Source organism: Elephas maximus, chromosome 14 (assembly GCF_024166365.1).
Source record: "Elephas maximus indicus isolate mEleMax1 chromosome 14, mEleMax1 primary haplotype, whole genome shotgun sequence".
In the NCBI taxonomy this organism is placed as follows: Eukaryota; Metazoa; Chordata; class Mammalia; order Proboscidea; family Elephantidae; genus Elephas; species Elephas maximus.
This window is the reverse complement of record NC_064832.1, coordinates 38,808,683-38,836,223: the sequence shown is the minus strand read 5'-3', so window position 1 is coordinate 38,836,223 and position 27,541 is coordinate 38,808,683.

The following is a 27,541-nucleotide window of genomic DNA, read 5'->3' as shown; positions in this document are numbered from 1 at the left end:
GTGTCTCTTCTAACAGGCCAATGGGAAAAGCAATGTCCTAGGAGTTTGAAGGCAAAAGGTTCTAGCTCCAGTTGAGGTCTAGCTAATCGTAGGACCTTGAGCAAGTTACTTGACCTCTCAATGCAGCCTGCTTGCTGATCTGTAAAATGAGTCGGCTGAAATGCGGGGTCTGAAGTTCCTTCCTGCCTTGACATTTTTTGGTTTTGTGATTATGCTCCAAAAGGGGCCAAGGGCATAAGCCAGGTGGCAGACAACATACATTCTTGGCCGGAAATGGTTGCAGATAATAACCCAGCCTTGAAAGATGCGTTTACATGTGGATAAGCACGTAATTGCTTCATAGTCTCTAACCACCAGTTACCATCCAGTCGGTTCTGACTCATGGTGACCCCATGTGTGTCAGAGTGGAACTGTGCTTCATAAGGTTTTCAATGGCTGATTTTTCAGAAGTAGATCACTGGGCCTTTCTTCCAAGGCACCTCTGGGTGGACTCAAACCTTTAAACCTTTTGGTTAGCAGCCGAGTGCATTAGCTGTTTGTACCACCCAGGAGCTCCTCATAGTCTTTAAGTCTTAAAAAAATTAATTTCCTGAGAAAATCTGTAATGGTCTTTGCTTATAATTGCTCTTGACCTCTGGTTCCATGTATTAATGATTCAGATTTTTCTGATAAAGTTTTATTTTAATGTTATTCTTCATCTGGGCTCTCCTTAGGTTATTTCTTCTCATTGGTCACTTGTAATTATTTAAGGAGTTGAGAATGTTATATAGCAGACACACCTACAAGTTCTTCATTTTGGAAAACCTAGTAGTGTTATTTTGTCAAAGATGTCATGCTCTTAGTGTGTTTCCAACATGACAAATAAATTCCAAAATTAAAAAAAAAAAACTTACCTTTGAAAAAGAACTATCATCCCATGCTGTTACTCTTGCTATTTGGTTTTGGTTGGTTTGTAGAATTGGTACATGTCTGGTATCTGTTGTTTTTGTTGTTAGGTACTGTCAATTCAGTTTTCAACTCCTAGCATCTTCATGTGACAGAATAGAGCTGCCTCCTAGGGTTTTCTAGGCTGTAGTCTTTATGGAAGGAGCCCTGATGGTGCAGTGGTTAAGTGCTTAGCTGCTAAGTGGAAGGTCGGTGGTATGACCCTATCAGCTGCTCTACGGGAGGAAGATGTGGCAATCTGCTTCCATAAAAATGGCAGCCTAGGAAACCCTATGGTGCTGTTGTACTCTGTCTTTTAGAGTCTCTATGAGTTGAAATTGACTTGATGGCAACAGGTTTTTTTTTCCTCTTGGGTTTTTAATCTTTATGGGAGCAGATTGCCAGGTCTGCTCCTGGGTGGGTTCGAACCATCAACCTTTGGTTAGTAGCCAAGCACTTAACCGTCGTGCCACCAGGGCTCCCAATATGAAGCCTGTTTTGAACAATAATGAAGTATGTTTTGAATGAATGGTCAGTGAGGTGAGGGTGAAAAAGTTTACATCATGAAAATGGTCTGTCTTTTATCCAGTGGAAAAAGTCCTTGCTCCTTCTAAATGAACTTGAGGGCAACAGGCAGTGCCTTTCCAGTGTAACCTATGGATTTTCCAAGTCCCAAATTTCAAATGCTTACTCTTCTCTCTTTATATTGAAAAAAGATGATATCGGTGGTAGGCGGAATAATGGCCCCAAAGATATTCACATCCTAGTCCCCACAACTTGTGAATGTATTACTTGACATAGCAAAAGGAGCTTTGCAGCTGGGATTAAGGTTAAGGATCTTGGAATGGAGAGATTATCCTGGATTACCCATTGCCCTCAAGTTGATTATGACTTATCGTGACCCTATAAGACAGAGTGGAACTACTCCAGAGGGTTTCCAAGGCTGTAATCTTTACAGTAGCAGACTACTACATCTTTCTTGGTGAAACAGCTGGTGGGTTCAAACCACTGACATTTTGGTTAGCATCGAGCACTTAACTACGGCACAACCAGGGCTCCTTATCCTGGATTACTCTGAATCTAATCACATGAGTCCTTAAAAAGTGGAAAACCTTGGCTGTGGCCCAGGGGAGATGTGAGTGTGGAAGCAGGGTCAGAGAGATGCAACGTTGCTGGCTTTGAAGATGGACGGAGTTCGTGAGCCAAGGAATGTTGAAAGTCTCTAGAAGCAAGGAAGTAGATTCTCTCTTAGAACCTCAGAAAGGATCACAGCCCTACTTATGCCTTGATTTTAGCCCAGTGAGGCCTGTGTTGGACTTTCAACCTGCAGAACTATACAATAATAAATCTGTGTTGTTTTAAGCTGCTAGGTTTATGGTAATTTGTTACAGCAGCAATAGGATATTAATACAGTACATTATTGTTTGAGCAAATGCTTTGAGCTTCCAGAGTAAAAGAGGAGAACCCAGGCGAAGGGCCTAGCGCTGCTCCATCCAACAGAATAGCTACTAGCCACATGTGGTTATTGAGTGCTTGAAATGTGTCCAGTCCAAATTGAGATGTGCTGTTAAGTGTAGAAGACATATCAGCTATCAAAGATTTAATACAAAAAAATCCTAAATCTCTATAATTGACTCACATTGAGTACATGTTGTAATGATATTATTTTGGATACATATAATAAAATATATTATTAATTTCACGTATTTCTTTTTATTTTTTAATGTGACTGTTAGAAAAAATTAAATTACATATGTGGCTGATATTTGTTGCTCCCATTATACTTCTGTTGGATAGTGCTCCACTGGAGCATCACTGAAAGATAAAAAAAGGAGGTGGTAATTTCAGTGGCAGACCCTTCTGCAAGTGATGAAAGCTATCAGGCAGAGATTTCCCAGAGTAAGGCTTTCTTGCATTTCCCTGTTCTAGATTGTAAGGGGGAGCTCTGGTGGCAAAGCGATTAAGAGCTTGGCTGCTAACCAAAAGGTTGGCTGTTTGAATCTACCAGCTGTTCCTTGGAAACCCTATGGGGGCAGTTCTGCTCTGCCTATGGGGCCACTATGAGTCTTAGTCAGGATTCTCTAGAGAGAGAGAATATATATATTTAGTATTTTTTTTTTTAATTTTTATTGAGCTTCAAGTGAACGTTTACAAATCAAGTCAGTCTGTCACATATAAGTTTATATACACCTTACTGCATACTCCCACTTGCTCTTCCCGTAATGAATCAGCCCTTCCAGTCTCTCCTTTCGTGACAATTTTGCCAGCTTCCAACCCTCTCTATCCTCCCATCCCCCCTCCGGACAGGAGATGCCAACACAGTCTCAAGTGTCCACCTGATACAAGTAGCTCACTCTTCATCAGCATCTCTCTCCTACCCACTGTCCAGTCCCTTCCATGTCTGATGAGTTGTCTTCAGGAATGGTTCCTGTCCTGGGCCAACAGAAGGTTTGGGGACCATGACCGCCAGGATTCCTCTAGTCTCAGCCAGACCATTAAGTCTGGTCTTTTTGTGAGAATTTGGGGTCTGCATCCCACTGATCTCCTGCTCCCTCAGGGGTTCTCTGTTGTGCTCCCTGTCAGGGCAGTCATTGGTTGTGGCCGAGCACCAACTAGTTCTTCTGGTCTCAGGGTGATGTAGGTCTCTGGTTCATGTGGCCCTTTCTGTCTCTTGGGCTCATAGTTATCGTGTGACTTTAGTGTTCTTCATTCTCCTTTGATCCAGGTGGGTTGAGACCAATTGAAGCATCTTAGATGGCCGCTTGTTAGCATTTAAGACCCCAGACGCCATATTTCAAAGTGGGATGCAGAATGTTTTCATAACAGAATTATTTTGCCAATTGACTTAGAAGTCCCCTTAAACCATAGTCCCCAAACCCCTGCCCTTGCTCCGCTGACCTTTGAAGCATTCAGTTTATCCCGGAAACTTCTTTGCTTTTGGTCCAGTCGAGTTGAGCTGACCTTCCATGTATTGAGTTATATTTAGTATTTTTTTTTTAAGATGGATTGGCTTATGTGACTGTGGGGGACTGGCAAGTCCAAAATCCATAGGACAGGTGGCAGGCTAGAGATTCCTGCAGGCCTTTATCCCCAAATCTGTAGGTTAGAGGTGGTCTGGCAAAATGTCTGTAGTTTGGAGGCAGGATATGCCCTAGGGAAATTCCCTTTTTTCTCTTAGGCCTTCAACTGATTGGTTGAGGCACATCTACACTATGGAGGTTAATCTGTTTACTTCAGGCCAACTGACTTAATTATATGAAACTGCTTCATAACAGCAACTAGACGAGTGTTTGGTCAAACCACTGGGCACCATAGCCCAGCCAAGATGATACATAAAATTAACTGTCACAGCATCTGATGTTGTTGACCCTGTTATTAGCTGCCATTGAGTCGGCCCCTGAGTCATGGTGACCCCATATACAATGAACTGCTGCCCAGTTCTGCTCCATCCCCGTGATCCATTGGGGGCTGGACCACCGTAATCCCTGTGCAGGGTCTTCTCGCTGATTTCCAGAAGTGGGTGGCCAGGGTAGAAGGTGCTTTAACAAGACACAGGAGATGGTAAATTTGCCTTGAAAAACTGCCCTGGAGGAACTAGAAATGCTGGTCTAACAGAAAACAGGATGCAGCCACTGGGTCTCTTTCCTTTTGACCAGTATGCATTGCCCTACCTTACCCCTCCTGGATGGGCCACTTACCATTTCCAGGAAAGAAAGATGTCAGAAGTATTAGAAAACAAAGGGCAACCTTAGATGTCTCAGTCCAATATACAAAGAAACATTCCATGTAGTGATTTCTGTTTGGCCCATTTCTGATCTCTGTGGCAAGTTCCCAGCAATACAGAGAAAAATGGCTAAAGCTCACATTAGGAGACACTCTTTTGCAATTTGGTTCTCTTCTGATTTGCTCCCATTGTCAGTTTAGCATCCCTGGGGTTCCCTTCATTATGCCTGCTAAAAGAGGCAAATGTTTATATTATCAGTACTAAAGTACTGTGAAGATTAATTAATGACTCTACTTAGAAGTATTTTTTAAATATTAGGAATAATTTACCTCAGTGATAAATTCCCTGGTACAGGATTTGGGATTCTGAATCTGTTCTTCAGTATGGCCCTGACATTGCCATTTGCAAAGTCCATTGTGATTCAATAGTTAACATAGGTCCAAGTGGTCCCTGGGTGGTGTGAATGGTTTAGTTTGGAGCCCTGGTCGTGCAGTGGTTAAGCATTTGGTTGCTAACGAAAAGGTCGGCAGTTGGAATCTACCAGCTCCTCCTTGGAAACCCTATGGGGCAGTTCTACTCTGTCCTATAGGGTCGCTATGAGTCAGAATCGACTTGATGGCAACAGGTTTGTGTTTTTTTTGGTTTATGAACCTAAAGATTGACAGTTCGAACCCACCCAGCAGCACTGTGGAAGAATGGCCTGGTGATCTGCTTCTGTAAAGATTACAGCCAAGAAAACCCAGTGGAGCAGTTCTGCTGTGTAACATGTGGGGTTGCCATGAGATAGAATCAATGGCAGTAGGTTTTTTTTTTTTTTTAAATAGATCCAAATAACATATTCTGAAAGTGGCCACCATGGTTATAGGCAGCTAAATGTTGCTGGGGTATTTTTTTTGCATGTATGATGTCATTTGCTTAACTCAAATGAACTTTATGCCATTAAGATGGGGAAATACAATTTATTTCAATGTCATTTGAGTCTGTTTTGAGGTATTGTGGACGGAAATCTCCTGGTTACTTGGTTGGGATGATTCATGTAGAATAGTCTGGGGAATAACCTTTATCTTGTCCTTGCCTTTATTTTTGTTTTCTATATGGAAACTAATCATTTGAGGTTAGCAACATGGATGCGGGCTAGATTTCTTCAATGAATTTTTTTCCACGTTTCTCTAGTTCAAGCCAAAAATCTTCAACTCTAGGCTGTTTTCCAAAGCAAACCTGCTTATGGCCCTCTGAAAGACTGCTCGCCTGACGGAAATTACAGTAAGCCCCTCTCTGGGGTTAGCTGGATTGAGGCTTCATTGCATTTTAGTAAAAAACAGAGATTGTTACAATTTAGTCTCAGGAGCAAGAAAGAGAATTAGCAATGAAAACATTGTCTGTGGAGACTGGTTGCCTGGAACACAGGCCGAAGCACATCAGTCAATCCCTGTGATGGGGCATGGTATGGATGACCAGTGGGAAAGTGCCAATGGCCAGGTTCCTGAAAACACCACTGTTCGTATTCATGATCCCTGCTTACAGTGCTCTCTTCAGCAGGCAGTATGGCCGGTTGGTTAAACACACACACATACCCATGCACACATCCAAATACACGTGTGCACATGTACACACGAATACACACACACACAGAAATACGTGCACATGCACACACACACACAACCACACACACACAGACGCAGAAATACATGTGCATGCATACACACACACACACACACACACACACACACAACCAGTTATGCTTTTCTTGATGCTTCCAGAAAGTTTGTAAGACTAATGGTATGGTCTGAGAGAAACTGACCATCTTGTCACTATGAAGATGTCACAGGCAGTAAATACTTGCAGGAGGTAAACAGCATGTCTGCCAAACAGCAGGATGTAAATGAAGGAACCAAGGCATTAGCTACCCATACAGAAGATAATACAGACACAATCCAACTGTTTGATGACAGTCCACAGAAACGTATTCTAATGACACAAGTAATATTTTTAATAATCATATATGGTTATCCTCTTTGACCAAAGTTAGTAGTTCCAAGGCTCCTATTTAATGTTGAAAACCATCTCATTAGCTAACAATATGTTTGTTTTAATTGACCAAACAGTAAATATCTTAGAATTTTTGGGAATATGCTAGACATTGTACGACAAAGCGTAGCTGGATCAGGATTTGACGAAGCGTATGTTACGTTCCCTCCTCTCTTTCTGGTCAATGAATCAGTTTTGTCCATGTAGTGTTTATGCAGCTTGAGGGCTGTTGGAAGCAATGTCTTTTGTCCCCCTTTAATTTCTCTACTTTGCTAGCTCGCAGAGGTGGAGGCCACGGGGCACTGTTACCATGATCACTGCTTAAAGCTTATCTTTGTGAATGGATTGTTCTTGGGGTTGTCAAAACCTGAGGCAGTGTGGCCTTTGATGAATGTCTGTGGAATACTATGACATTTCCGGAGTGGTCCAGCACCATGAACACCGTACTACTGGGCCAACCAGGTAAGAGGCAGGCATTATGGTCCTCTGAGCCACTTGTGCACAAATGCAGAGGGAGGTAGACATCTTGTTGACTGTTTGTTTTTCTGGTTAAATAGATACTTCCTACTCACATTAGGATTTCACAGGGTCTTGGGTTGTGGCCTTCTAAAACTAGACTGCCTGGGAAACCTGCAACAGAATCCCTTGGTTAACTTACTCCATGTACAGATTGATGGGTCTCTGCAAGAAACGTCAGGAATCTGCATTTTTATAAGCTCTAAAATTTAAGAACTATTTTCAGCCATCAAAATCCAGACACTTCCAAAAGTCTTACTTGTTGGCGAATGTGGGACAAAGTAGCAGGGAAACCTTGTAGAATAATTTGTATGTATCCTCAAGGTCACTACCAATTTACTGGAAACACATCTACAGCCAAGGCATGAACAGAGAGGCAATTACTGAAATCCCTTCAAGAGACTAATAACTGGGGAGAATAATTAATGAAGAGCTTTTTGGGGGGTTGCAGGGCATCTGGGCCACAAGCACATCACTGGGTGAGGGCAGTAGTTGGTTTGAGTTAGTCCACACTCTATCCAAGAATACCTTGAACCGTATTAGCTGCTTCCTTAGGACCTTCTGGAGATTTCCCAGAAAGCGAGGATCAGAAAAGTCCCATGAACAGCAAAAGACCCATGGAGAGCAAAGTTGAAGGCTGGCTGTGGGGTGGAGAGTCATTCAGAGAGGAGTAATGCAAGGGAAGGCCAGAGCTGTGAGTGAACCTGTGCTGTAGAAATGGGAAGGAAAGGTCTCTGGGTTTGCACAGGGTATAGAGTATGTGTCTGTGTGTCCATGCAGACCTGTACATAGGTAGATATTACTTCAAGTTCACCACAAAATGCCACCTACACGTTATAACTAGAGTGAGAGCCTGTAGAAGCAGACTGTGCATCTGATGTTGGCATATCAAATCTGTGACGATGCACCTAGCACCCACTTGAGATTCTTGCTGAACACTCCACAGTGACAAAACAAAAGCCTCTTCTGCACACAGAACCACTCCAGCTGGAAAGTAAATGACTCTTGCTTTTCTTGGCGCTTCCTGGGTTTCCACAGTTGTCTTGGCTCCTCTGCCATGGCTGAACACCTGTTTACCCTTTCAGAATGCCTTTGGTAGTGTGTCTATTAAGTGAGAACAACAAATTCCATATGCTTCTCGGCATCACAACATTTTTAAACTGTTGAATGTCTGAACTCATGGCCTGGAATCAATAGTCAGTTCTTATATATCCCATTGCTGTCGAGTCAAGTCTGACTCATGATGACCCCATGTGTTTCAGAGCAGAACTGTGCTTCCTAGGGTTTTCAAGGCCTGTGACCTTCCAGAAGTAGATCCCCAGGCTTTTCTCTGCAGCACTACTCGGTGCATTCCAACCAACAACTTTCTGGCTAGTGGCTAAGTGCAAACCGTTTGTACCACCTAGGGACTTTATATATACATGTATGCTGCCTAGTTGATTTTGACGCACAGTGACTCTATAGGACAGAGTAGAACTACCCTATAGGGTTTCCTAGGATGTAATCATTATGGGAGCAGATTGCCAGGTCTTTTCTCCCGAGGAGAAGCTGGCGATTTTGAACCGCCAACCTTTCGATTAACAGCCAAGTGCTTAACCATTGCACCACCAGGGCTCCTTGTCCCTTTTTGATTCTTCTTTGTCCTCTCTACTCCATGCCACTCCTCCTGCTCCTTATCCTTCCTCTCCCAACGTCCACATTCTCCCTCAATGCTGCAGAGGAAATGCAAGAGCTGCCCTTGGCAGGTGACATTGTTGACAGCAACTGTCCTCCACGTATGCCTCTTGGCACACCCTTTGGCATTCTGAAAGCACGAACGGTTTTTAGCACTTTAGTTGCTATTGATAATTTTTATTGGAGGATGAGGGTGTTGTATTTTTGCCTTACAGGGTTTTTTCACATCTTTTGCTGTACCTGAGTTTACAACATAGATTCATTTGAAATGGTATTTCTGTCTTTTTTTTCCATTTGAGGCAAGAGTGCAGATGGGCCATGGTTTTTGTTCTCTTGCTACCACCTGGGAGGAAAAAAGAACCACATCTGAAAATCATTGAGTACATGTCTGTGCTAAACACAACTCCAAGAACTACGGTAGAGCGTTTCCGATGATCTGTGTGGATTATCAGTCTATAAAGGGTCTCCGGGGAAGACTTCCAAGGATCTCTTTTGAGTTTCCACTTAAAGTCTGTAATAATGATTTTAAAAATAATGATAACACAAAAAAATAAAAATAATGATAACAACAACCAAGTAATTTACATTTGTTTAATGCTGTAAAGACCAGTTGCTGTCAAGTCAGTTTTTGGAAAAGATTGCCAGGCCCGTGTGTGTCAGAGTAGAAGTGAATTCTACAGGATTTTCAATGGCTGACTTTTCAGAAGTAGATAGACAGGGCTTTCTTCCAAGGTACCTCTGGGAGGACTTGAACGTCCAACCTCTGGGTTAGCACAGAGCATGCTAATTGTTTGCACCACCAAGGGTGCCTTTCACATGTCTCAGTTTTCACAATAACTTTATGAGGTAGATGGTACTGTCCTTATTTCATAGCTGAGGAAACAGATCCTGAAGGTTTGAAAACAACTTTTTTCTCTTATTCAAACTCATAAAACTCTTAAAGGTGTAGAGTGATAATTTTACTGGAAAAACTAGGTAGATAAAACCAAGAAACCAGATTATAAAAGAGCCAGTGTGAAATAGATGGAGACACTGATAAAAGATCTTCGTGTGTCTGTGGATTTGAGCACGCTAGGCGGAGCTCGCGGTCTTGCCTCTAGAAGGGTGACCCACAGTCTTGACCAGGGTTTGCCTCTTGCCTATTTCTTCTGGGTCGTCTCCTCTGGCCTCAGGCTGCTCTGCACTTCCCCTGGCCAGTTCCTCTCCAGGCTCTGTCCCCACTGAGAAGGTACTTTCCTGTCTGTTCCCCATGGATAGTCCTCTGGGCTCCCAGCCAACGGCACTGACCTTGAAGTCACCTCCTTCATTCCCTTCCTTCAAGAGGTTTGAGTGAGATTCACCCTAACCCCTCACCCATTTTTTTCTTCCCAAACTGACAGAGAACAACTAGAATTCTCAACTGTTAAGGTGGGTTCTAGCATTCAGGGAGGAGTCCCTGAATAGTGCAAATGGTTAACATGCTCAGCTACTGACCGAAAGGTTGGCAGTTGGGGTCCACCAGGAGGTACCTCAGAAGAAAAGCCTGGCAATTGTTTTCCGCAAAAATCAGCCATTGTAAACCCTAGGGAGCCCAGTTCTACCCTGACACACATGGAGTTGCCATGAGTCAGAGCTGATTGACAGCAACTGGTTAGACTTTAGGGCAGCCTAGCTTCTTTAAACATTGAAATACTGTGATCTGGCTACTAGGTCCTGTCTTGCAGTGGTTGCAAAGGCACATGGGTGGGCTTGGGCTATTGTCAGAAGAGCCCCTTCTTCTTTATGGCCAATCAGGACCACACCCAGAACTCAGATGATAGTGCAAGCTTTTCTTTGAAGCTCCTGTAGAGTTTCCTTCGGTCAGGGTCAAGTCTTCATTGCACGTGCCCCAGAAGTCCCCTTTTCTCTTGGTCTTCCTCCACTATTCCTTTTCTCCTTCTCTCCTGCAGGGTTCCACTTCCTCCTGCAGCGAGTCCAGCTTCTCTTCTTGTTTAGCTGAGGACAAGCTCTGTTAACTCTGGGTCTGTTCTTCAGAGCCGAGTACCAACAAGATTAAAACAAGACACCCTCTTGTTAATATCCAACTTGGGTGTGCCTGGACCTTCTCACCCCAAACCCACACAACAAGTAAACTAGATGTGAGGTTGCAGGGAGAAGAGAAGCTCGTCTTACACCATTAACTACCTTCAGTGGTGTTGTTAGCTGCTGTCAAGTCAGTCCCTGACTCATGGCGACCCTGTGTACATTGGAACTACACACCTGCCTGGCCTGTGGCATCACCATGCTCGGTTGCAGTTCAGACCATTGTGGTCCAGAAGGCTCTCATTGGCTGATTTTTGGATGTAGATCACCAGGCCTTTCTTCCTAGTCCATTTGAGTCTGGAATCTTTGTTGAAATCTGTTCAGCATCATAGCAACACACAAGCCTCCACTGACAGACGAGTAGTGGCAGCACATGACGGGCATTGGCCGGGAATCAAACCTGAGTCTCCTGCACAAAGGTGAGAATTCTACTACTGAACCACCTTGTTAATCTCCACTAACCTTGGGGATTTCCAGGTCTATCTACTCCTGGGGGTCTGGCTGTATTATGCCAGCCCCCAGAGCAGGAAGCATGGACCCCAATCACCTCTATTTCTTTCAAAACATATGCTCCCTTTGAGACACTACATAGTGAGTTCCTGCTTCTTGTATGAGGCACATCTCCAGCTTGCACTCACCAGTGGAGTGGAGATGACTAACATTCCAGAGCCCAGTGCTAGCTGATCACACCTGCAGTGTTTGCATCTTCCAACCAAATTCTAAAAGGGCTGGTGTAAAATGAGTGGAGACGCCAAGAAGAAAGAAAGATTTTCAAGTATTTTTGTGGATTTGAGCCAAGAGCTAGTGGAGCTAGGGGTCTTGCCTCTAGAATGGTGACCCATTCTAGAAGGGTTTTCTTCATGATTCATGCCATTCAGTGTATTCTATTCCTGGCAATCATTTATTGAGCAATTATACAAATATTGTGTCCAATATTGTGTCAGGCAATGTGTGGGGGGTTGTTAATAATAGAAAGACATCTTTTTTGCTCTCCTGAGGCCCACATTGCAAGGGAGAGGTTGATGGTAAATGTCGTTATTGTTAGTTGCTATCAAGTTGATTCCAACTCCTGGCGACCCCATGTGTGCAGAGTAGAACTGCTCCATGGGGCTTTCAAGGCTGTCGCCTTTCAAAAGTAGACCTCCAGGCCTGTCTTCCAAAGCACCTGTGGATGGGTTTGAACCACGAACCTTTCAATAAGTAGTTTAGTGCTTAACCATTTGTGCTGCCCAGCGTCTCCAGATAGTAGATAGGTACATACTGTCACAATCTACATTTTGTTTGTGTTATTTATTTATGCTTGACTTTCTATTGAATGGAGTGTTAAGAAAGCTGTGGAGGAGGGAGAGAGGAGCTTCGATGTAGATGATCAGGAGAAGTTTCCGGTGGGCGGTGGCATTGGGTCAAGGCCTTGAAAGATGTCTAGGACTGTGACTGGCAGAAATCTACAATTGAAAGAGCAGTTCCAGCTCAGCACAGGAGGGGGACATGTCAGGGCTTGTGTTATGGATTCAATTGTGTCCCCCGAAAACAGAGGCTGAAGTCCTAACCTCTTTATCTGTGACTGTGACCCTGTTTGGATATAGGCCTTTTGTTTTGTTATGTTGATGAGGTCATACCAGAGAAGGGTAGGTCCTAACCCTGTTCCCCTCTGAGTGGTGTCTCATAAAGGGGAGTCCAGACACAGAGAGACAGACACACAGAGGAGACACCATGTGGAAACAGGGGCAGCTGCATCTCTAAGCAGCAAAGGAATGCCAAGGATTGCCAGCAGCCACCAGAACGAGGAGAGAGGCTCACAGAAGGAAACGGCATGGCCGAGACCCCGATTTAGAGTTTTAGCCTTCAGAGCTGTGGGAAAATAAATGTCTGTTCTTTAAAGTCACCCACTTGCGGTATTTTGTTATGGCAGCTCAAGATAACTAAGACAGCTTGTCCCAGGGGCCCTGTGTGGACCCACGTGAGTGCTGTGGGGCTCATGAAGAGGGATGGGAAATAAGAATGGGAAGGGAATTTGGAGCAATGCTATTGGGGCTTCAGGAGTAAAAAAGAAAAAAAAAAATTTTTTTTTCCCCAGAATCTCACATGTTAACAATATAAAAGTAGCTATGTAAAAAAAAAGCTTATGTATACATTAAAAATACCCAGCATAATTCTTACTAGGGGGAAGGCAGCTGGCACTTACCACTGTACTGTTGATTCCAGTTTTGAGTTTTAAAGTAGATGTGGGGAAAAAAAATATAGACCACATCTACCACAGCCGCCACGAGACTGATGCCAGCACAACCAGATGGTTCCCGGCTACCACTGCTGACTGCTGTGATAGGGGTCACAATAGAGGGTCCTGGACAGAGCTAGAGAAAAATGTAGAACACAACTCAAACTCATCAAAAAAGACCAGACTTTCTGGTCTGATGTAGACTGGAGAAACCCCAAGAGTATGGCCCCTGGACACCCTTTTAGCTCAGTACTGTAGTCACTCCTGAGGTTTACCCTTCGGTCAAAGATTAGACAGGCCTATAAAACAAACAATAACACACGTAGTTTAACCATGTATATGAGACTAAATGGGCACACCAGCCCGGGGCAAGGAGCAGAAGGCTGTAGGGGACAGGAAAGCTGGATGAATGGAAATGGGGAACTGAAGGTTGAGAAGGGGAGAGTGTTGACATGTCACAGGGCTGGCAACCACAAAACAATACATGTATTAATAGATTAATGAGAAACTAATTTGCTCTGTAAAATTTTACCTAAAGCACAAAAAATAATATATGCATGTATATGTTTTTGCATATGTATATGTATAGATATGGACCAGTAGCCTAGAACCAGGAATCCCTGGGTGGTGCAACTAGTTAAGTGCTTGGCTGCTAACAGAAAGGTTAAAAATTAAAGTCCACCCACAGGGGCCTCTGAAGAAAGGCCTGGTGACCTACTTCTGAAAATTCAGCCATTGAAAACTCCATGGAGCACAGTTCTACTCTGACACACCCGGGGTTGTCACGAGTTGGAGACAATGGCAACTGGTCTTGTTTGTTTGTTTATTTTAGTACCTGCGTGGAATCTTTTTATTCCTAAAATGAATAATATCTCCCACTTGTTAAGTCTTTTTTTTAAAAAAGCTTTTAATTGGCTTCACGGCTTTTGTATTTGTTTTGCGCTTGGAGCCTGTACGTTTTGGGGTCAAGAAAGCAGGCTCTGCAGATAGACTGCTTGGGCGTGACTCTTAGCTCTGCTTCTTCCGAGAGCCACTGTCTTGTGCAAGTTACTTAATCTCCCTGTTCCTTAGCTCGTTTATTTGGAGAATGGAGATAATAATAGCAAGCACCCTTCAGGGTGGTTGTGAGGATTTGATAAAATTATGCACGTAAAGACCCTTACTGCCTGGAGAGTAAACAGTAGGTTTTTGTGATTATTACTGTGCATATTGAAACTAAACGAATCGTTCATATTGGTGTTGACAGAGCTGAAAGACTGACACTGCATGTGGTGGAGCCACAACAAACAACCACAACCCTCCATTAGTACTGAAGGGTATACAAAAACAACAACAAAAAAGACCCAAACCATTGCCATCCAGTCGATTCCAACTCCTAGAGACCTTACAGGACAGAATAGAACTGCCCCATAGGGTTCCCGAGGGGCGGCTGGTGGATTTGAAATGCCGACCTAATGAGCAGTAGCTGAGCTCTTAACTACTGCGCAAGCAGAGTATACAGTGACAGGCTCATGAATCTCCCACCCTGAGCTGATCAGTCTCTCCCCAGGCTGAGACAATCACTGTTACCAGCTTCTTGTGTATCCTTCTAGAATCAATTTGAGTTTCTAGAGCTTATATATTGTTTGCGTCTTTCTCTGGCATTATGTGTGTACACACGTACATACGTACATAATACATACGTACATGAGTCCTGGTGGTGAAGTGGTTAAGAGCACAGGCTGCTAACCAAAAGGCTGGCGGTTCAAATTCACCAGCTCTTACTTGGAAACGCTATGGAGCAGTTCTACTCTGTCCGATAGGGTCGCTATGAGTTGGAATTGACTCCACGGCACACAACAACAACAATATATATACGTATATCCATGTGTGTATGTATATATAGTTTTGTGCCTTTTTTCATACTGCCAGATATCCTGCAGAGCATTCCAGATCTGTAATATGGGTCTGTATCATTCTTTTTAATGGCTATATAGTATTTCCTTTTATATACGTAAAACTAGTCTCTTATAGACTCTTAAGATTTCTTCCACGCTTTGTGTTACAAACAACTTTGCGATGATCATTTTTTTGTGTGCTTTAAGTGAAAGTTTACAATTCAAGTCAGTTTCTCATACAAAAACTTATATACACATTGTTATGTGGCCCTAGTTGCTATCCCCGTAATGTGACAGCACACTCCTCCTCTCCACCCTGTTATTTCCTGTGTCTGTTCAACCAGCTCCTGTCCCCTTCTGCCTTTTCATCTCACCTCTGGACAGGAGCTACCCACTTAGTCTTGTGTATCTGCTTGAGCTAAGAAGCATACACCTCACCAGGATCATTTTATGTCTTATAGTCCGGCCTAATCTTTGTCTGAAGAGCTGGCTTCGGGAATGGTTTTAGTTTTGGGATAACAGAGAGTCCGGGGACCACGTCCTCAGGGGTTGCTACAGTCTCAGTCAGACCATTAAGTCTGGTCTTTTTACTAGAATTCGAGTTCTCCACCCCACTTTCCTGCTGCTCCATCAGGGACTCTCTGTTGTGGTCCCTGCCAGGGCAGTCATTGGTGGCACCATCTAGTTCTTCCAGTCTCAGGCTGATGGAGTCTCTAGCTTACGTGGCCCTTTCTGTGTCTTGGGCTCATATTTTCCTTCTGTCTTTGGTGTTCTTCGTTCCCCTTTGCTCCAGGAGACCAAATGATGCATCTTAGATGGCTGCTTGCTAGCTTTTAATACCCCAGATGCCACTCACCAAGGTGGGATGCAGAATGTTTTCTTAATAGATTTTATTATGCCAATTGACTTAGATGTCCCATGAAACCATGTTCTCCAAACCCCTGCCCCTGCTACGTTGGCTTTCGAAGCGTTCAGTTTATTCAGGAAACTTCTTAGCTTTTGGTTTAGTCCAGTTGTGCTGACTTCCCCTGTATTGCGTGTTGTCCTTCCCTTCACCTAAAATAATTCTTTTCTGCTATCTAATTAGTGGATACCGCTCTCCCCCTCTCCCTCCCCACCCTCATAACCATCAAAGAAAGTTTTCTTCTGTGTTTAAACCTTTTCTTGAGTTCTTATAATAGTGGTCTCATACGATATTTGTCCTTTTGCAATTGACTAATTTCACTCAGCATAATGCTTTCCAGATTCCTCCATGTTATAAGATGTTTCATGGATTCATCGCTGTTCTTTATCTTTGCATAGTATTCTACTGTGTGAATATACTGTAATTTGTTTATCCATTCGTAGGTTGGTAGGCACCTTGGTTGTTTCCATCTTTTTGCTATTGTGAACAGTGCTGCAGTGAACATGAGTATGCATGTATCTGTTTGTGTGAGGGCTCTTATTTCTCTAGGATATATTCCAAGGAGTGCGATTGCTGGATCTTATGGTAGTTTTATTTCTAGCTTTCTAAGAAAGTGCCAAATCCATTTCCAAAGTGGTTGTACCATTTTACATCCCCACCAGCAGTGTGGAAGTGTTCCAGTCTCTCCACAACCTCCCCAACATTTATTATTTTGTGTTTTTTTGGATTAATGCCAGCCTCGTTGGGGTGAGATGGTATTTCATTGTAGTTTTGATTTGCATTTCTCTAATGGATAAAGGTCACGAGCATGTATCATGTATCTGTTAGCTACCTGAATGTCTTCTTTGATGAAGTGCCTGTTCATATCCTTTGCCCATTTTTTAATTGGGTTATTTGTCTTTTTGTTGTTGAGGTTTTGTAGTATCTTATAGATTTTAGAGATTAGATGCTGATCGGATTTGTCATAGCCAAAAATTTTTTCCCAGTCTGTAGGTTGTCTTTTTACTCTTTTGGTGAAGTCTTTGGATGAGCCTAAGTGTTTGAATTAGGACCTCCCAGTTATCTAGTTTCTCTTCTGGTGTTTGCGCATTGTTAGTAATGTTTTATACATTATTTATGCCATGTATTAGGGCTCGTAGCATTGTCCCTATTTTTTCTTCCATGATCTTTATTGTTTTAGATTTTATATTTATGTCTTTGATCTATTTTGAGTTAGTTTTTGTTCATGGTGTGAGGTATGGGTCTTGTTTCACTTTTTTGCAGATGGATATATAGTTTTGTCAGTGCCATTTGTTAAAAAGACTGTCTTTTCCCTAATTAATGGACTTTGGGCCTTTGTCAAATATCAGCTACACATAGGTGGATGAATTTATGTCTGGATTTTCAGCTTTGTTCCTTGGGTGTATGTATCTGTTGTACCAGTACCAGGCTGTTTTGACCATCGTGGCAGTATAATACTTTCTAAAATTGGGTGGTGTGAGGTTTCCCACTTTGTTCTTCTTTTTCAGTAATGCTTAACTTATCCGGGATGTCTTCCCTTTCCATATGAAGTTGGTGATTTTTTTCTCCATCTCATTAAAAAATGTCATTGGAATTTGGATTGGGGTTCCATCGTATCTGTAGATCACTTTGGGTAGAATAGATGTTTTCACAATGTTGAGTCTTCCTATCCATGAGCAAGGTATGTTTTTCCACTTATGTAGGTCTCTTGCAGCAGTGTCTTGTTATTCTCTTTGCGTAGGTCTTTTACAGCTCTTGTTAGATTTATTCCTAAGTATTTTATCTTCTGGGGGGGTATTGTAAATGGTATTGTTGTTGTTGTTTGGTGCCATAGAGTTGGTTCCAACTCATAACAACCTTATGTACCACAGAACAAAACACTGCCTGGCCCTGCGCCATCCTTACAATTGTTGTTACGCTTGAGCCTATTGTTGCAGCCACTGTGTCAATCTATCTTGTTGAAGATCTTCCTCTTTTCCACTGACCCTCTACTTTACCATGCATGATGTCCTTTTCCGGGGACTTATCCCTCCTGTCAACATGTCCAAAGTATGTAAGACACAGCCTGACTGTCTTTGTTTCTAAGGAGCATTCTGGTTGTACTTCTTCCAAGACAGATTTTTTTTCATTCTTTTGGCAGTTCATGGCATATTCAATATTCTTTGCCAACACCACAATTCAAAGACGTCAGCTCTTCTTTGGTCTTCTTTATTCATTATTCAGCTTTCACATGCACATGATGCAATTGAAAATAGCATGGCTTGGGTTGGTATTGATTTGGTGATTTCTTCTTTGACGTTCTCTTTGTTGGTGTAGAGGAATATGACTGATTTTTATGTATCTATCTTGTATCCAGATTCTCTGCTGAACTCTTCTGTTAGTTCCAGTAGTTTTTTTGAGGATTCTTTAGGGTTTTCTGTGTGTAAGATCATATCTCCTGCAAATAGAGATACTTTTACTTCTTCCTTACTGATTTAGTGGAGGTATTTGGATGCCCTTTATTTCATTTTGTAGCCTAAATGCTCTGGCTAGGACCTCCAACACAGTGTTGAATAAGAATGGTGATAAGAGGCATCCTTGACTGGTTCCTGTTCTCAAGAGGAATGCTTTCAGACTCTCTCCATTTTGGATGATGTTGGCTGTTGGCTTTGTATCCCAACAACCCAGTGGCATCCTATAAATGCCCTTTATTATGTTGAGGAATTTCCCTTGTATTCCTATTTTGCTGAGAGCTTTTATCATGAATGGGTGTTGGACTTTGTCAGATGCCTTTTCTGTACCAATTGATAAGATCATGTGATTCTTGTCTTTTGTTTTATTTATGTGGTGGATTACATTGATTGTTTTTCTAATGTTGAAAGCATCCCTGAATACCTAGTATGAATCCTACTTTGTCATGGTGAATTATTTTTTTGATATGTTGTTGAATTCTCTTGGCTAGAATTTTGTTGAGGATTTTTGTGTCTAAGTTCATGAGGGGTACTGGTCTGTAATTTTCCTTTTTTGTGGTGTCTTCACCTGATTTTGGTATGAGGGATATGCTGGCTTCATAGAATGAGTTTGGAGTATTCCATCCTTTTCTGTGCTATGAAATACCTTTAGTAGTAGTGGTGTTAACTCTTCTCTGAAAGTTTGGTAGAATTCTCCAGTGAAGCTGTCAGGGCCAGGGCTTTTTTTGTTGGAAGTTTTTGAATTATCTTTTAAATCTCTTCTTTTGGTATAGGTTTATTTAGTTGTTCTACCTGTTTGTATTAGTTTAGGTAGGTAGTGTGTTTCTAGAAATTTGTCCATTTCCTGTAGGTTTTCAAATTTTGTTAGACTACACTTTTTCGTAGTATTCTGTTATGATTCTTTTAATTTCAGTTGTGTTCGTCATGATATTTCCCATCTCATTTCTTATTCAGGTTATTTGCTTCTTTTCATGTTTTTCTTTTGTCAGTTTGGCCCATGATTTACCGATTTTATCGATCTTTTCCAAGAACCAGCTTTTGGTCTTGTTAACTCAGTTTTTTTTTCTATCCTTTGTTTCATTTAATTCTGCTCTAATTTTTATTATCTGCTTTCTCCGGGTGCCTGAGGGTTTCTTTTGCTGTTCTCTTTCTGTTTGTTCAAGTTGTATGGTTAATTCTTTGATTTAGGCCCCTTCTTCTTTTTGGATGTGTGTATTTTTTGCTATAAATTGACCACTGAGCACTGCATTTGCGGTGTCTCAAAGGTTCTGGTGAGATGTGTTTTCATTCTCATTTGGTTCTGTGAATTCCTTGATTCTGTCCTTAATTTCTTCTATAACCCAAGAGTTTTTGAGCAAGGTGTTGTTCAGCTTCCATATGTTTGATTTTTTTTTTCCTTGCTTTTTCTGTTATTGATTTCTACTTTTATGGCTTTATGATCAGAAAAGATGCTTTGTAATGTTTTGATGTTTTGGAATCTGTTAAGGCTTGCTTTATGGCCTAATATGTGGTCTATTCTGGGGAATGTTCCATGTGCGTAGGAAAAGAAAGTATACTTGGCTGCTGTTGGGTGGAGTGTTCCATATATGTCTATGAGGTCAAGTTGGTTGATTGTGGCATTTAGATCTTCCGTATCTTTATTGAGCTTCTTTCTGGATGTTTTGTCCTTCACTGCAAGTGGTGTGTTGAAGTCTTCTATTATTATTGTGGAGCTGTCTATCTGTCTTTTCAGTGCTGCTAGAGTTTGTTCTATGTATGTTGCAGCCCTGTTGTTGGGTGTATAAATATTTATTATAGTTATGTCCTCCTGGTATACTTTAATCATTATATATATCCTTCCTTATTGTTTGTGGTAGATTTTACTTTAAAGCTTAAAGAAATTAATATTGCCACTCCTGTTCTTTTTTGATTGTTGTTTGCTTGATATACTTTTCTATCTTTTGAGTTTTAGTTTGTTTCTGTCTTTAAGTATAAGATATGTCTCTTGTAGGCAGCATATAGATGGAGCATGTTTTTTTTATCCATTCTGCCACTCTCTGTCTCTTTATTGGTGCATTTAGTCCATTTACATTCAGTGTAATTATTGATACATATGACTTTAGTGCTGTCATTTTGATGTATTTTTTTGTGTGTGTGTTGACAGTTTATTTGTTCCACTTAATTTTCTGTGCTGAGTCATTCTTCTTTATATATTTTCTTTTCCCCTTTTTCATTGTTGTTAATTTTGTATTTGCTAAGTTTTTATGTTTTTCTTGTTTTTTATTTTGATGTGCAGGAATGTTAGTTTCTTTTGTGGTTACTTTAATATTTACCCCTATTTTTCTAAGTTTAAACCAATCTTTTATTTCTTGGTATCACCTGGACTTACTCTCCATATGAAAGATCTATGGCTACATTTTTTTAGTCCCTCTTTTTTTGTTTTAATGTTGTTGTCTTTTACATAATGTCATCTCTGTTTCCCTATTTTGAGCATTTTAGCTTTGATTTATTTTTGTGATTTCCCTATTTTCTGGGTTGATATCTGGTTGTTCTGTCCTATGTTCCTGTCTTGGGTTGTTAGCTGATGTTACTGATTTTCTAACTGGAGGACTCCCTTTAATATTTCTTGTAATTTTGGCTTAGTTTATGCAAATTCCCTAAACTTCTTTTTATCTGGAAATGCCCTAACTTTGCCATCATACTTGAGAGACAGTTTTGCTGGATATATAATTCTTGCCTGGCAATTTTTTTCCTTCAAAGGCTTTATATATGTCATCCTATTGCCTTCTTGCCTGCATGGTTTCTGCTGAGTAGCCCAAGCTTAGTCTTACTGACTCTCCTTTGTAAGTAACTTTTTGCTTGTCCTTAGCCACTCTTAAAATTCTCCCTTTATCTTAGGTTTTGGCAAGTTTGATTATAATATGTCTTGGTGACTTTCTTTTGGGATCTATGTTATATGGGGCTTGATGAGCATCTTGGGTAGATATTTTCTCATCTTTCATGATATCAGGGAAGTTTTCTGCCAACAAATCTTCAACAGTTCTTTCTGTATTTTCTGTTATCCTCTCCTCTTCTGGTACTCCAGTCACTCACAGATTATTCCTCTTGATAGAGTCCCACATAATTCTTTGAGTTTCTTCATTTTTTAAAATTCTTTTATCTGATTTTTCCCTCAAATATGTTGGTGTCAAGTGCCTTATCTTCAGTCTCACTAATTCTGACTTCCATTGCCTCAATTCTGTTCCTATGACTTTCTATTGTGTTATATAATTCTGAAATTTTATTGTTAATCTTCTGGATTTCTGTTTGCTGTCTCTCTATGTATTCTTGCAGCCTATTAAATTTGTCATTATGCTCTTCTCTAATCATCTTACTTTCCTCTATTGTTCGTCTGTGTGCTCCTTGGCTTGTTCTGCGTTTTGCCTGATCTCCTTCCTAATCTTTTGAAGAGTTCTGTATATTAATCTTTTGTGTTCTACTTCTGGTAATTCCAGGAAGTTATCTTCATCTGGAAGATCTCTTGATTCTTTGTTTTGAGTGCTTGCCGAAGCCATCATGGTCTGCCTCTTTATGTGATTTGATATTGACTGTTGTCTCCAAGCCATCAATAAGTTATTGTATATATTTATTTTATGTTTGCTTATTGTGTCCTAGCTTCTCGTTTTGTTTTGAGATGCCCAAATAGGCTGCTCTTGTGAGCTGGTTTGATTATTGGTGCCTTTGAAGATCTAACATCCTGTCACCAGGTAGTCAGAGCTATTACTAGGTATGTGATCCCAGGAATTTGTTCACTTTTCTTGTATGGATTTCGCTAAGGTGGCCAGGTAGTCAGTCGCCATGTGTCTGGTGCAGGCTCTCGCCTACAGTCCTAGACGAGCAGGAGTGATTGGTGTAGCCACAGGTATCTGGCTGCAGTGGGGGGGGGGAGGGTCTCACGCTGAGTAAGGCAGGGGGCTGACAACTATCCCTGAGTGTCTGTGAGGAAAGCCTGTCCCTGTTCCCTCTAGTACATAGGTTGGTGGATTTTGTAGCTGGACTCTGGGCACCCAAGCTGGGAGGCATCACTTATTCTTGGACCCCTGTCGTGGGTGGCTATGTGGCATGGGTGAAACCACCAGTCCTCAGGCCCCTGATGTGGGTAGGTGAGGACCTTGCTTAATAGGCAGAGCCTTGTCAAATATCACGAACCTACCTCTCCACCATATAGCTGAAACAGTTGAAGTTAGACTTCAGTTGTATACTCTGTTGTACTGTGCTAATGAGGGCCTACGCTGTTGAAATGGGCCCACAAAGGGTGAAAGACATTCAAAGACTGTGGACCCCTTATGCGTGTGCCTAGGCAAAGGAGCTGTTTCGGCCCTGAGCTCCCGGTTTAGGGGAGCTGGCAGATTATTTTTTCCTTGTTTGTTAATTTGTTCCCTCTCCAAGGCTGGGAGAATGGGAGAATGGCTCAGGGCACATGATGCATCCTACTTCCGGCCCAAGGGACGAGGCAATCTCTGAAGCTGGCTCAGATCCAGCACAGAGTGGGAAGGGGGCAGGTAAGTGGGAGAGAGTTTTTTCCCAAAGGGGTGTTTTTTGATCCACGTGGTAGGTTAGAGGCATGTACTTATCTTTTGCCAATTGAGTGCCGCTTTTTGCTCATTTTGGAGGTGTGAATAGACTCTGCCGCTCGGTCTCTCCTGATGTGAAATATGCATCCTGAATGCCACTGCTTGGCTCATCACTAGCACCAGCTGATCCCAGCCTGCAGAGTGTCTGGCAACTCCTCTCTGCTCCTGAATTGTCTCTCCTTCCCCTTGCTGCTCAGTCCGATTCCTCAGCTTTGCTTTTGATGTTCAGGATTCCTAGACTGTCATATATAATTGATTCACTTGTTTTTTCAGGTCTTTGTTGTAAGAGGGACCTCAGGAAGCATCTGACTACTCTGCCATCATGGCCCCATCATCCTACAGTGATCATTTTAATATATTTTTCATTTTTATGGGTTTTACAAAATTATAAATTATGAAGCCAATTTTTCAGTGCCATCCACATTTCGCATTCATGCTTTGTAAGCTGGTTGTACCTTTGGTAATGTGATGAAGTTCTGTGTCCAGGTTTAAGGTGGTGTAGAAAAAACAGAGGTTGCCCATTTGTGGGTTGCAAAGAGAATTTTTTAGTGAAGAAAATTCCTGCAATGGAAAATTATACTACTGTTAAAATGTTTCTTTGGAAGAACAGATTTTTTTTTTTATTAACTTTTATTGAGCTTCAAGTGAACGTTTACAAATCAAGTCAGTCTGTCACATATAAGTTTATATACATCTTACTCCTTACTCCCACTTGCTCTCCCCCTAATGAGTCAGCCCTTCCAGTCTCTCCTTTCGTGACAATTTTGCCAGCTTCCAACTCTCTCTATCCTCCCATCCCCCCTCCAGACAGGAGATGCCAACACAGTCTCAAGAGTCCACCTGATATAATTAGCTCACTCTTCTTCAGCATCTCTCTCCTACCCACTGTCCAGTCCCTTCCATGTCTGATGAGTTGTCTTCGGGGATGGTTCCTGTCCTGGGCCAACAGAAGGTTTGGGGACCATGACCGCCGGGATTCCTCTAGTCACAGTCAGAGCATTAAGTCTGGTCTTTTTGTGAGAATTTGGGGTCTGCATCCCACTGATCTCCTGCTTCCTCGGGGGTTCTCTATTGTGCTCCCTGTCAGGGCAGTCATCGATTGTGGCCAGGCACCAACTAGTTCTTCTGGTCTCAGGATAATGTAGGTCTCTGGTTCATGTGGCCCTTTCTGTCTCTTGGGCTCTTAGTTGTCATGTGGCCTTGGTGTTCTTCATTCTCCTTTGATCCAGGTGGGTTGAGACCAATTGATGCATCTTACATGGCTGCTTGTTAGCATTTAAGACCCCAGACGCCACATTTCAAAGTGGGATGCAGAATGTTTTCATAACAGAATTATTTTGCCAATTGACTTAGAAGTCCCATTAGGGCATGGTTCCCAAACCCCCGCCCTTGCTCCGCTGACCTTTGAAGCATTCATTTTATCCCGGAATCTTCTTTGCTTTTGGTCCAGTCCAATTGGGCTGACCTTCCATGTATTGAGTGTTGTCCTTCCCTTCACCTAAAGCAGTTCTTACCTACTAATTACTCAGTAAAAAACCCTCTCCCTCCCTCCCTCTCTCCCCCCCTCGTAACCACAAAAGTATGTGTTCTTCTCAGTTTATCCTATTTCTCAAGATCTTATAATAGTGGTCTTATACAATATTTGTCCTTTTGCCTCTGACTGATTTCGCTCAGCATAATGCCTTCCAGGTTCCTGCACATTATGAAATGTTTCACAGATTCGTCACTGTTCCTTATCGATGCGTAGTATTCCATTGTGTGAATATACCACAATTTATTTAACCATTCATCCGTTGATGGACACCTTGGTTGCTTCCAGCTTTTTGCTATTGTAAACAGTGCTGCAATAAACATGGGTGTGCATATATCTGTTTGTGTGAAGGCTCTTGTTTCTCTAGGGTATATTCCGAGGAGTGGGATTTCTGGGTTGTATGGTAGTTCTATTTCTAACTGTTTAAGATAACGCCTGATAGATTTCCAAAGTGGTTGTACCATTTTACATTCCCACCAGCAGTGTATAAGAGTTCCAGTCTCTCTGCAGCCTCTCCAACATTTATTATTTTGTGTTTTTTGGATTAATGCCAGCCTTGTTGGAGTGAGATGGAATCTCATCGTCGTTTTAATTTGCATTTCTCTAATGGCTAATGATCGAGAACATTTTCTCATGTGTCTGTTAGCTGCCTGAATATCTTCTTTAGTGAAGTGTGTGTTCATTTCCTTTGCCCACTTCTTGATTGGGTTGTTTGTCTTTTTGTGGTTGAGTTTTAACAGAATCATGTAGATTTTAGAGATCAGGCGCTGGTCGGAGATGTCATAGCTGAAAATTCTGTCCCAGTCTTTTTACTCTTTTGGTGAAGTCTTTAGATGAGCATAGGTGTTTGATTTTTAGGAGCTCCCAGTTATCTGGTTTCTCTTCATCATTTTTGGTAATGTTTTGTATTCTGTTTATGCCTTGTATTGGGGCTCCTAGGGTTGTCCCTATTTTTTCTTCCATGATCTTTATCGTTTAGTCTTTATGTTTAGGTCTTTGATCCACTTGGAGTTAGTTTTTGTGCATGGTGTGAGGTATGGGTCCTGTTTCATTCTTTTGCAAATGGATATCCAATTATGCCAGCACCATTTGTTAAAAAGACCATCTTTTCCCCAAGTAACTGACACTGGGCCTTTGTCAAATATCAGCTGCTCATATGTGGTTGGATTTATATCTGGGTTCTCAATTCTGTTCCACTGGTCTATGTGCCTGTTGTTGTACCAATACCAGGCTGTTTTGACTACGTGGCTGTATAATAGGTTCTGAAATCAGGTAGAGTGAGGCCTCCCACTTTCTTCTTCTTTTTCAGTAATGCTTTGCTTATCCGAGGCTTCTTTCCCTTCCATATGAAGTTGGTGATTTGTTTCTCTATCACATTAAAAAATGACATTGGAATTTGGATCAGAAGTGCATTGTATGTATAGATGGCTTTCGGTAGAATAGACATTTTTACTATGTTAAGTCTTCCTATCCATGAGCAAGGTATGTTTTTCCACTTAAGTATGTCCTTTTGAATTTCTTGTAGTAGAGCTTTGTAGTTTTCTTTGTATAGGTCTTTTACATCCTTGGTAAGATTTATTCCTAAGTATTTTATCTTCTTGGGGGCTACTGCGAATGGTATTGATTTGGTTATTTCCTCTTTGATGTTCTTTTTGTTGATGTAGAGGAATCCAAGTGATTTTTGTATGTTTATCTTATAACCTGAGACTCTTCCAAACTCTTCTATTAGTTTCAGTAGTTTTCTGGAGGATTCCTTAGGGTTTTCTGTGTATAAGATCATGTCATCTGCAAATAGAGATAATTTTACTTCCTCCTTGCCAATCCGGATGCCCTTTATTTCTTTGTCTAGCCTAATTGCCCTGGCTAGGACTTCTAGCACGATGTTGAATAAGAGCAGTGATAAAGGGCATCCTTGTCTGGTTCCCGTTCTCAAGGGAAATGCTTTCAGATTCTCTCCATTTAGAGTGATATTGGCTGTTGGCTTTGCATAGATGCCCTTTATTATGTTGAGGAATTTTCCTTCAGTTCCTATTTTGGTACGAGTTTTTATTATAAAATGGTGTTGGACTTTGTCAAATGCCTTTTCTCCATCAATTGATAAGATCATGTGGTTTTTGTCTTTTGTTTTATTTATGTCGTGGATTACATTAACGGTTTTTCTGATATTAAACCAGCCTTGCATACCTGGTGTAAATCCCACTTGATCGTGGTGAATTATTTTTTTGATATGTTGTTGAATTCTATTGGCTAGAATTTTGTTGAGGATTTTTGCATCTATGTTCATGAGGGATATAGGTCTGTAATTTTCTTTTTTTGTAATGTCTTTACCTGATTTTGGTATCAGGGAGATGGTGGCTTCATAGAATGAGCTGGGGAGTATTCCGTCATTTTCTATGCTTTGAAATACCTTTCGTAGTAGTGGTGTTAACTCTTCTCTGAAAGTTTGGTAGAACTCTGCAGTGAAGCCGCCCGGGCCAGGGCTTTTTTTTGTTGGGAGTTTTTTGATTACCATTTCAATCTCTTTTTTTGTTATGGGTCTATTTAGTTGTTCTACTTCTGAATGTGTTAGTTTAGGTAGGTAGTGTTTTTCCAGGAATTCATCCATTTCTTCTAGGTTTGCAAATTTGTTACAGTACAATTTTTCGTAATAATCTGATATGATTCTTTTAATTTCAATTGGGTCTGTTGTGATGTGGTCCTTCTCGTTTCTTATTCGGGTTATTTGTTTCCTTTCCTGTATTTCTTTAGTCAGTCTAGCCAATGGTTTATCAATTTTGTTAATTTTTTCAAAGAACCAGCTTTTGGCTTTGTTAATTCTTTGAATTGTTTTTCTGTTCTCTAATTCGTTTAGTTCAACTCTAATTTTTATTACTTGTTTTCTTCTGGTGTCTGATGGATTCTTTTGTTGCTCACTTTCTATTTGTTCAAGTTGTCGGGACAGTTCTCTGATTTTGGCTCTTTCTTCTTTTTGTATGTGTGCATTTATCGATATAAATTGGCCTCTGAGCACTGCTTTTGCTGTGTCCCAGAGGTTTTGATAGG